Below are 12571 nucleotides of genomic sequence, written 5' to 3' on the forward strand. Positions count from 1 at the left end.
TCTTTTTCTCAATGGCAACTGATAGAGATTGGTTGATCAAAAAACATGCAGCAGAGGTTGCTTCGGCCCAAAACGACTTTGGTAAGTTGGCATTTGACAACATACATCAATCCTTCTCCATGATCATTCTGCAATGTCATTTTTCTGTGGAGTATGACGAACTATCAAGTGTCTCATGATCCCTTCTGACTTGCACAATTTATTAAACTCATCAGAATTGAACTCTAAGCCATTGTCTGTGCGGAGTTATTTTATTTGTTTTCCCGTCTATTTTTCAATCATAGTTTTCCAATATTTAAATGCGAAAAACACATCGCTTTTCTGCTTCAGGAAGAATGCCCAAACTTTTCTAGAAAAATCATTAATAAAAGTTAGCATATAATTAGCTCCACCTCTCGAAGGTACTCTGGATGGCCCCCATATATCAGAATAAATATACTCCAATATTCCCTTAGTGTTATGGATTCCTCCGGTAAATCTAACTCTCTTTTGATTCCCAAAAATGCAGTGCTCACAGAACTTCAATTTGCAAAATCCTTGCCCATCAAGAAGTCCTCTTTTGCTCAATTATGCCATGCCATTCTCACTCATATGCCTTAGGTGCATATGCCAAAGTTTAGTAATATTATCATCTAACAAGGAAGAGGATGCAACAATGCATCACCAAGAATGTGAGAACTCAGAAACATATAACTTGGCGCTTTTCTCGCCTTTCATTACAACGAGGGAACCTTTGGAAATCTTCAAAACCCCACTTTCAGCTACGTATTTGTACCTTTTTGAATCAAGAGTACTCAACGAAATTAAATTTCTCTTCAATTCTGAAACATGTCGCACGTCACTAAGTGTTCTGACAACTCCGTCAAACATCTTAACTTTAATCGTTCTAACACCTGTAATTTTACACGAAGCATTATTTACCATCAAAACAACACCTTTAGATACTGTTTCATAAGTTGTAAACCAATCCCAATTAGGAATCATGTGGAAGTTGTAGCCCGAATCAATGATCCACTTCTCGCTCACTTTAGAATTGTTGACAGAAGCGACTAGAAGTTCACCATCGTTATAGCCGTCTACAACATCAGCTTCACCGAAATTTCTAGTTGTTTTCGCTTTTGATTCGTAGCCTCCCTTTTGATCTTGTTTTGTAGCTTATAGGACTCAGATTTAATGTGCCCTTTCTTCTTACATAAGTTACAAATTTTACGTTTGTTTGAAGACTTCGATCTACCCTTAGATTTACCGCGAGGATTCCGTTCTTGTGTCCTTCCACGATCATCATCAGCATTCCGTTCTTGTCTCCCACGAACAATGTGACTCTCTTCTTAGAGTCGGGTTTAACCTCAAGGTGCTTCATCTTATCATACGAGGTCAAAGAATCATAAACCTCATCAATTGTGAGAGACTCGTGGCTATATAAAATCATGTCTCTAAAGTTTGAATAAGACAGGGGAAACGAACAAACTAGAATCAACCCTAGATCTTCCTTATTATACTGAACCTCCATGGTTCCCAAGTTTGAGAGAATTTCTTTACACACTATTAAGTGTTCGTGCACAGACGCACCTTCCTCCAAACGATGAGCATAAAGACGCTGCTTCATATGCAACTTGTTGGTTAAAGTTTTCAATGTACATATTTGTTCCAGCCTTTTCCATAATGATGCGGGGTCTTTTCCTTCATCAAATACTGCAAAATATCGTTAGACAAATGCAAATGTAATTGTGTTAACGCCTTTCGATCCTTACGCTTCTTTTCTTCATCTATTAATGTCGAAGGCATCTTATCTATCCCTAGCAAGTCATCCTCCAAATCCATCTGCGCAAGAACTACTTGCATCTTAATCTGCCACAACGCAAATCTGGTGTTGCGATCCAACAGCGAAATTTCATACTTCAAATACGCCATTACCGTGATCGTGATGAATAACCCAAAAACTCAGATACCAATTTGTAAAAATAGAACATCAGTAATAAGAATATATCGCAAAGAAAAGAGAAATAAAAATAAAGAACACACAAATTTTTAGGAGGAAACCCTTTCGGGGAAAAAAACCACGGGCAGAGGAGAAGAAAATTTACAATGTCAAATTCGAATGATTGCAAGAGGAGTTTCGACTACATTTATTTATAGGTTGAAAAAAAACCTAATTCTAATCAAAGTAAAATATATTATTCTAATAAATACTAAATATATTATACTCATAAATGCTAAATCTTCTAGAAAGAAGATATATTTTGTTTAACTTAACTTGCAAGCAATCTCTTAGAATTTGGGTCACACAACTCTAACACATATCATATCATATCATATCATATCATATCATATCATATCGTATATTAATAGTTTATATATATGCATAAATGATTAAAAATTATAATATCGTAATATTATATATTTTAGGGTAAAATACACAATTGGTCACCCAATTATAAAAATCCAGTTTAGGCACCCAAAATAAAAAAATTTTAATTTAGGCACCAATGTTACATAATTTTATTTTGATCACTCCGTTAAAATCTCAAATGAAAATCTGACTTGGAATTATTTCTAAAATTTGATTTTTTACATAATTTAAGTAAAATAAGAATTATCATTTCAGTTCCCAATATTTTAATATAAATGAGGTTTAACCCTTAAAAAATTGGGACATTTGCATTGCTAAGCCTCTTTTCTTTGGTGTACAAAAATCATTCTTAGCACGAAGTTGCTGATATGAAAGCTTTCATTTCAGAGGTTGGTGAGGGAATTTGCTCAAGATTTTAAGATCGATTTGAGGTTTCAAGGCAACCATACAATTTTAAAGATAACAGGGCTTTTTTCTTTTTATTTTCAAGGAACCACAATTTTACTATTGTGAACAAATAATCTTTTGCCAGAAAATAGTTGTAGAGGAATCAAAAGGAAACTAATTTTTTGAAAGAAAAGTTTGAAGAAAATAGGCTTTATTTAGAAAACTAGCCCTATAATATTAAAAAAAAATATGAAAATGACCCAAGTACCAAATTATTTAGGAAAATGACCTAAAATCTACAGTAAAATTGGATGCAGCCACTTTCCAAGACAGGACCACCCCAAAAATGCCCTCAATCATTTCCTCATAGTTAATTCAATCATTAGTTGAAAAAAGAAATAATTTTTTTGGTGTCGCCGCTTCCCAAGGCGAGACACCCATATCAGTTTTTTCAAATGCTATATTTTCATGGGTGTTCTCGGAGTAAAGAGATAAAAAAAATTAAAATTTTGATTAATTTTTGGTGTCGCCTCCTTCAAATAGATACACCAAATTGGAAATTTTTTTGGTTACATGTTTGTAAGTGGCGACACTAGTTTAGAATTTTCTTTTATTTGTTGGTGTCGCCTCTTTCAATGGAGGCACCAAATATTAGTAAAAAAAGTTTTTATTTTTATTTTTTTGGTGCCGCCTCCTCCAATGGAGGTACCCAATCCAGTTTAAAAATTTTTCTCTGGTGCCTACTCCAGATGTGGCGGCAACATCAACTATATATACCCTAGCACCAACTTAACAAGTAAAGGTTTTATTATTATTTTGTTGTTGTTGTTATGTTGAAAAAAAAAAAGAGAAATAGATTTGTTATATTGAAGGAATGGGGGATATTTATTATTATGGTGGTGTTTTATGGAGAAATTGTTACGTCATCACCCTTATAGATAAATGACTCGTAAAACATAATATCATTTTTAGGGTATTAATTACGCGGTTAAGAGTTTTTATTGGTAGTGGTTACGCGGTCAAGAGTTCCTATTGGCAGTGGTTACGCGGTCAAGAGTTCCTATTGGCAGTGGTTGCAAGGTCACGACTGTAAATTGGTTATGTTGTCAAGGGAGAAGTGTCTGTGTGGGAAGTACTCTCAAGCGAGGGAAATGCCAATAGAATGTTGTACCATGAGAGCAACCAAAGTTGAATATTATGGGGTTCTTGATTGACCTGGTGCAAATAAAAGTTGAGGGAACCGGGCAAAATATTGATTTAACTAGATTATCAACTCTGTAATGTGATAATTTTAATTGAATTATTATTATTGTAATATTTGAAATGTTATTGTGTTAAGCAATATTTAATCATTAGTTATGTATATAAAAATACGATCAATGAAAGGAAAAATATTTAGATGATGATAAAATAAATGTATTGTTCCATATAACCGAATACACAAATAAAAATATGTTTGCTTTTGCGTTATTTTTTGCTTTAAAAAATGCAATGTTTCATATAATCGGATGCAAAATAGTAAAAGAGAAAAAGTATACGGTATATGATGGGAGTTTAATAAAATAAATCCAGTGAAATAAAAAAATTTAGATAAAGATAAAAGAAATGAGGAAGAAAATAATATTTGAAGATAATAAGAATACAAAATTTAGGGTTTGTTTGTTTCATTGAAAATGACTTCAAAAATAATTTATGAAAATGACTTATTTTACTGAAAAAGTTAATATTTTCTAGTGTTTGGATGAATCCATGTAAAATATTTACCGTTGTTTGATGATTTCTTAAAAATATTTCATAAAGCTATTTTCAATTAAACAATCATACATTTACGATTTTCTTATATTTTCATTGTTTAATTGAGTTTATTTTATATCTATAAATTTATATTTTACATTGTTTTGCAAAGTGAGGATTTTTATTTAAGATTGTGACATCAACAAAATTAACAAAAAATTAACAATGTCAACAATTGGACTTGATTTTAAATATGAAAAGTAGAGGGACTAAATTCTTGAAAATAAAAGTATAGAGACTAAATTATAAATTTGTAAAGAGTACATAGACTTATGACATATTTTAACTTTTATACTACAAAACATTTATTATTAATATATTTATAATTGTTATAAAGATTTATTATTAAAATATTAACATTGAATATTTTCAATAATACGTGAAGAATATTATTTAAAATTATTATTTTTAAAATTTATTATTAAAATAAAATTGAAATATTAAATAATTTACTAAAATAATAAATTATATTAATTATATTAATTATATTAATAATTTATTATATGAAAAAATATAAATAGTTAACTATGCATGATTAATAATATTGAAAAATATAATATTTTATATTAATAATTTTATAATTTTAAATATTTTAAAATAAAATAAAATTCATAATTAATATAATAATATTAAGTTTGATTTAAGTTAATTTTATATAAAATAAAATTTCGAAGGGTAAATCATTTTACAAGAAAATAGCTTATTTTATGTTGACTTGTAAGTAATTTTCTATATATTAAGTCGTTGTTTTCGTGAAACAAACACGAAAAATGTAAAAATATTTTTGTAAAATATTTTACATGTAAACAAACGGATCCTTAAATAAAAAAATTGATGTATTAATAATTTTTCTTTAAGAAGAAACAAATAAAAAATAAGATATTAATGACTGAAAAAAATTACTTTTGTAAGGAAATCTGAAAAAAATGAATACAAAAAGAAGTAAAAAAAAAAGAGTGATGGGCTTGTGACCGACAAATAACATCGGTGCAAGGCTATTGAAAGAAAAAATAATTGGTTTCCCACTTGGCCACAGTTGAAAGACTTTTGAAAGGTAAAAGAGTTATTTTATTTTATTAAGTTTAAGTTTGTATTAAAAATATGATTTATTTGTTTTATTATCGCTTTTATGATATATTATATCAATTTTCTGTATTTAAGAGAAATAATATTTAAACTCGAACTCGACATTTAAATTCTCAAAACCTAAAAATCGTAAAAACTTCTCTTTTTTCTCCAAGTCGTTTATTTCTTATATTTTGTTTTGCCTAGCGACAATACCAACCTCTGGGTTGGCTATCGCCCGCCTTTATCTCCCTTCCACCAACCCTTTCTTTCTTTCTTTTTCTCATTCACTCTCCATGTCTTCTCTCTTTTCAGTTTACAGATATATTTTGTGAGTATCTTTATTGTCTTCACAAGTTGTGATGGGTAGATAACGATGCCTGTCGTTCGTAAAACTCCACCAGCCACCAGTAATTTTTCTTAGAAAGTGGGTGGCTATTAGTCAATTCTTAATATGTTTTTATTTTGAGAGTATTTCTGGATAATAAATGATTTCATAAGTCGATTTGGACCTGTGTTATCTTAAGTTTTATATGCTTTTTTTGTTTGTTTTTCCATTGTTTAATAAGTTTTAAGTTGAAAAAGTTTTTGTCTGCTCTTGTAGCACGTTTTTTAGTCTACTTATGCATGTAACATTAGTTTTACAAGTGATTTTAGGGATGGTTTTGTTGTCGTCCTCTCTAGTTTGGTAAATGCTCGATTCTTTTGTCGATTTTTGCTTGAAGCTTTGGACCATCTGGGGTTAATTTTCTTATCGTATTAAGTGCTTGCAATCATTCCAAATATATCATGCTTCAGTTGTGACAAAGCCAACCATCAACGTGTCACGATGTTCTATTGATGCTAAGGCTAAAGCCTTTGTTATGTTGATGGAGCTTTTCCTTCACCATCTACGACAAGTATTTGTTATTTCCCCTCCGTAAATTGTATGGTTCCATTAATTGAATCAATTAATGAATTTACCTTTCAATTAATGAATTTACCTTTAAAAAAAAAGTTTTTCTTTAGATTGGATTAATTATAGGATAATGATTGGGGGCATTTTTAGGTGGTGCCACATTAGGAAGTGGCTGCACCCAATTTTACTTTAGATTTTAAGTCTTTCTTCTAAATAATCTGATACTTAAGATAATTTTCATAAATTTTTTAATATTATAGAGTTAGTTTTCTAAAACAGCCAAAAAAAAAAAGTTGCAGTGTAGATTTCGTTACATACCCACATGTGTAGCATGTTGTATAAATTTAACACTAATAAATAGAAATCAACAAAGAAAACAAAACCATAGAAAAAACCAAAATAGAAGTTAAGTCTTCATTGCAAAAGCTTGAAGACAATAGCGAATATAGCATACCAAACTATTGGGGAGAGCGAGAGATATTGAAAGTGAAGCTTTTACGGCTAAGACAGCAAATAGCAAAGAGAGAAAAAAAAGACAAAAATGACGAGGATTTAAACTCAGCCAATAGAGTTGGAGCTAGGGGTGAGCATTCGATCGAATCGAATCGAAAATTTTCGAGTTAATCGAGTTTTCGAATCTCATTTTATCATCCTAACTTTATTTGAAGTTTTCTCGAATCGAGTCGAGTGTGATGGAATTCGAATCGAATTGAATCGAATATATTTGTTCGAGTTAAATTTTAAAAAAATAATTTTGGGTCTTTGTAACTATTGTCACCCATCGTAATAAAATTTGTCCACCTTAATTAAATTTTTTATTAACTTTCATCACCTCATAATTTATTTATTAATTTTTTATATACTGGTTAGCTTCTTTGCTTGCTTAGTTTTTTCAATTATCTTCATATTCTTGTCACTATGTATTTTGGAATTAAAAATATATTAAATGTAAAAATATATTTTTTAATAAAATTTATTTTAAAATAAAATGTGAAATTGATACCAATATAAAATTTTAACACGAATATTTTATGACATAAATAATAATTCAATTTTAATATAAATATTCAATACGACTAAACAATTCAATAATATAAATAATATAAAATGTGAAATTTAATTTAATAATATAAATTGTAGATATAAATAAAATTATTACTATTTATGTTTAGTGATTTTTTGGATAATTTTGATTTTTATTTGAGAGTAAAAGGTGAGAAGTAAAAGTTTAGGGGAAAATAAAAAGTTTTGGGGAATAAAAGTTTGAGGGAAAGTAAATAGGGAAGTAAAATTTTGGAGGGAAAATATTAAAAAAAATTGGAGGGGGGAGGGTTTGGGGTAGATGGGAGGTGGGATGGGAAGGAAATAAAAGTTTTAGGGGAAAAGTGGGAGGGAATAAAAATTTTGGGGGAAAATAAAAGGTTTTGGGAGTAAAATTTTGAGAAAAAGTAAATGGGAGAGTAAAATTTTGGTGGGAAATGGATTTTGGGTAGATTGGGGGGTTGGGAGGGGAGAAGAGTAAAAGTTTTGGGGGGAAAGTGGGAATGAGTAAAAGTTTTGAGGGAAAAGTAAAAAGGTTTGAGAGTTTGGGGTAAAAATGTAAAATATTATAGTTTGATATTTGAATTATTCGAATTATTCGAGTTATTCGAATTCGAAAACTCAACTCGATTCGAACTCGAAATTCGAAAAAAAATTCGAGTTGATTCGAATAACTCAATTCGTTTAACTTGAAATTCGAATTTTTTTCGATTTTTCCGAGTCGAATCGAGTTTTGCTCACCCCTAGTTGAAGCTTCCAGTCATCTCCTTCCAAATTCGGACGGTGGGTTCGACATGAAGACCAAGAAAAATAACATACCTCAGAATTGAGGCAATCAAACAGTTAAAAAGAAAGAGATTGAAAGACATTACCTCTTAATTTCAAGGCAAGATTTGAAGATTTTGTGGTCGATTCACACAAAACTAACCTGAGATTTGTTACGAGAGAGAAGAGAGGAGAGTTTTGGTGTGCTTAGCTGCAAGAGAAGGTGGCAAAGACAACAAGTTGGAAACGACATTTTTGTTTGGGAAGAAAACAAGCCCTTCTTTTTTTTTTTCCATTAAGAAATTATTATTTTTTGGAGAGGTGAAATTACAAGTTAGATTTCCATTTAAATTTTACTGGGAATGACCAAAATGAACAAGCCATGTAACATGAATGCCTAAATTGTAAAATTTTTTATTTTAAGTGCCTAAAATGAATTTTTTTATAACTGGGTGACTATCTGCGTAGTTTACCTTATATATATTATAATAATAGTTATATATAATAGTAGTACATTATATATTACTTATTTTATATATCTTTGTTTATTATTATACTAGTTGAAATATGTTCTAAATTACTTTTGTACATTTAAAAGATAGTCCTCTTACTATATTCTATAATGTTATATCATAAATATATTAATAATTTATATATATACATCGATGATTAAATATTATAATCTCTTGTAATATTATATCTTTTATTATAATCTATATTATAATAATTATATATGTATTAATATTTTTAGTAATAGTTATATATATTATATTATTAATAGCATATAGGGTAATTATTCTATCCACTTCCAGTAAAATAAAAAAACTTCACAAATGGGTTTAGGAATATACCAAATATCTTTTTAATTATTTTATTATTATTCTAATACACCCTAAAAAATGGCATTAACCCAAACCCGCTTGTGGAGGTTTTTGCTTCACTAATAGTGTATAGGATAATAATCCTAGTATATATTATATTACTATTTTATGTATTAGTAATATACTAATTTAGTATATTGATTTAAAGTCAGGTTAGGTAATTGGTTTAGGTTTCAAATTAGTTATATAATATGTTATTATATTATCAATAAAGTTTAATTTTATAGATTTGAATAATAATTAATTTTATATATTACTTATACATATAATTATAGTATTAAAAATATTTTATATTAAATTAACATTTTTAAAAATTTATTTCACTTTATAATTTAACATAAAAATAATTTTAACTACTTTCCCTATTAATAGAATTTTAATATAAATATGCAATCCTTATGAATACATTTTCAAAAAAAATAAAGAATCATTATTTATATTTTAAGTAATATCATAAAATTATATTAATTATTAATATTTATTATGGTTGTTCAGTTATAAAGTCAAACTTTTTCAGGCTTTGAGTTGGATTTATCTTGGGCTCGGGCTCAAGTGGTCTCGAGCTTTTTTAGACTCGAGTTCTTTTGGGCTCGAATTGTCTTGGGCTCAAGCTTTCTCGAACTCAGATTTTCTTAGACTTGAGCTTTTTTGGGCTTACATTTTCTCAAGCTCGGATCTATTCCCAAACTTAAATTGTTACAAGCTCAAATCGGCATGGGTAGGCTTTTGGGCTCGGGCCTATTTTTCTAGCTTTAGTTTGAGATTGTAATTAATCTAGTACTCTTAAGGAAGCAGATAGCCTACAATGTGAATCTTGTTTGGAAGGTAAGATAACTAAGGGATCTTTTAATGCAAAAGGTACGAGGGTTGTTCAACCCATTGAATTTGTACACATTGATGTATATGGCACCATGAACATTAGTGCATGGGGTGGTTACGGTTATTACATGACCTTTATAAATGATTACTCCCGATATGAGTATGTGTACCTAATGCACAACAAAAGCAAAACTTTCGATAAATTTCAAGAGTATTGTGTAGAAGTGGAGAAACAATTAGGTTTACCCATAAAGACACTTTGGTTTGACCAATGAGGGAATATTTATCAAATGAGTTCTTAGGATACCTCATAGAGAATGAGATATTATCCTAATTAATCATGTTAAGAACTGCACAATAGAATAGTGTGACAGGGAGAAAGAACATGCCCTTGTTAGACATGGTTCATTCAATGTTAAGTTATTCAAAATTGTCAATATCCTTTTGGGGATATGCATTACAAATGACTTACTATATTCAGAATGATATACCAAATAAAGTTGCACCTAAGACTCCATACGAATTGTAGCATGGTAGGAAGCTAAGCCTATATCATTTTAGGATTTGGGGATGTCCAACCCGCTTATTGGATAAGGATACGAAGAAGTTGGATTCATGAACAAAATAGTACATGTTTGTTGGTTAACCTAAAGGGGAGAAGGGGAGTTTGTTCTACAACGCAACTAATAAAAGTGTTGACTTATAATACTTTCCTTAAGGAAAGCTACATGAACAACTAATAAATGATAAAACTAACATATTTTAATATCATTCTTAATGCATTTTTAGATGATTATTCATGCAAATTGGTGAATTTGATGCTCATAATCCTTTTAATTCATGTTCTTAAACTTAGGTGAGCATTTGGGAGCAAAATAAGCAAAAATCAAAGAAAAAGAGCAGATTTTAGAGGCCACATGGGTGGGACACAAGCCCATGTGAGCTACACTGGCTGGACACATGCCCATGTGCCAACCCGTGTCGATTTCGCAACTTGCTTCCCAAACGCAAGAAAAATATAATTTTTAGGCTTTCTGAGCATTCTGAAGTCTATAAATACCAAAAAGAATAAGGGATATGAGGGCAATCAGAGAATATTGAAGAAACAGCTTGAAGAACACCATTGGAGCCAACTCTGAAACAAATTTCCATCAAAATCGAAGACCTCCTTTTAATTTCTTTTGAAGTTTTTATGAGTTTCTTTGTGTAACACCCCTTACCCGTATTCGACACCGAAATAGGGTACGAGGCATTACCGGAGTTTACTAATTAATTTACAGACATTTCATTTTTATCTAACGTTCATATTTATAACCAATCAAAATCAAAACATTAATGAGCTAACGTTAACCAATTTAACTTATACACGCCATTATAACCAGAATCAAATCATCCAAAATTACCGATAGAACCAATGGATAATGTGATATATCTCCAACAAGCTTCCGATAATCATTTCAAAGCATCTAATAATTATACATATTACCAATAATAATTCAGGCCCAATATAAAACACACATATATATAATATTCATTGCCAAATAGCATTCACTTCAATTGAAATTAAACAAAATATAGTTCATACGAACTTACTAGGCTAAATTGCGTAAATACCAAAATTTAGGGACATTTTAGAAATTTTCTATTTTCTCAATTTCTACCCAATCTTGATCTAAATTAATATTTCATTCAATTTACTAATTTAAATAATAAAACAATTCATTTCATGCAATTTAGTCACTTTTGACATTTTTACAAATTTACCCTTAAATTTTTACATTTGTTCAATTTAGTCCCCAAAACATATAAATTGGTCATTTTAATAAAAACTCATGCTAGTTGAATAATCATATATTTTCCTCCTCCTCCTCTCCATTCCACATCCTTAATATATGTAACATGCTTATATGTAACATTATCTATAATTTCACATTTATTTATATTCATTCAAAGCTGTCCACTTGAGTCATAGTCACTAAATTATTTATATATTGAGCTAAAAAATCCAAATTGAGATATGTTAATTTTATATAAAATTAGACTCACATATATTCTTACCATAAAATTTTCAGAATTTTGGTTTAGCAAATAAGTACAGTTTATTCTTTAAAGTTAACCCTATTCTGCTATCCGACAGTTCTGTCCCTTCTTTACTAAAAATTAATTATCTCCTCGTAAAAATTAAAATGATGTTACCATTTATTTATATTGAAAATAGACTCATTTAGTATTTAAACATATAAATTTAAGCCTCTAAGTATTTTTCTCCAATTTTTGATGATTTTCCAAAGTCAGAACAGGGGAACCAGAAATCATTCTGACCATATCTTGTAAAACCTATTATATCTCATAATCTACAATTCCATTGCTTACACCGTTTCTTCTATGAGAAGCTAGACTCAATAAAATTTAATTTCATATTTTTTCATTCTCTAATTCAATTTATACGATTTTTGGTAAATTTTCAAAGTCAGACTACTGCTGCTGTCTCAAAACTGTTTTAGTGTAAAATGTTGATAACTAAGTTTATAACACTTTCCTTTCCTTTCTCTTCAATATTTTCCATCACTT

Source organism: Gossypium raimondii, chromosome 7 (genome assembly GCF_025698545.1).
Source record: "Gossypium raimondii isolate GPD5lz chromosome 7, ASM2569854v1, whole genome shotgun sequence".
Lineage (NCBI taxonomy): Eukaryota > Viridiplantae > Streptophyta > Magnoliopsida > Malvales > Malvaceae > Gossypium > Gossypium raimondii.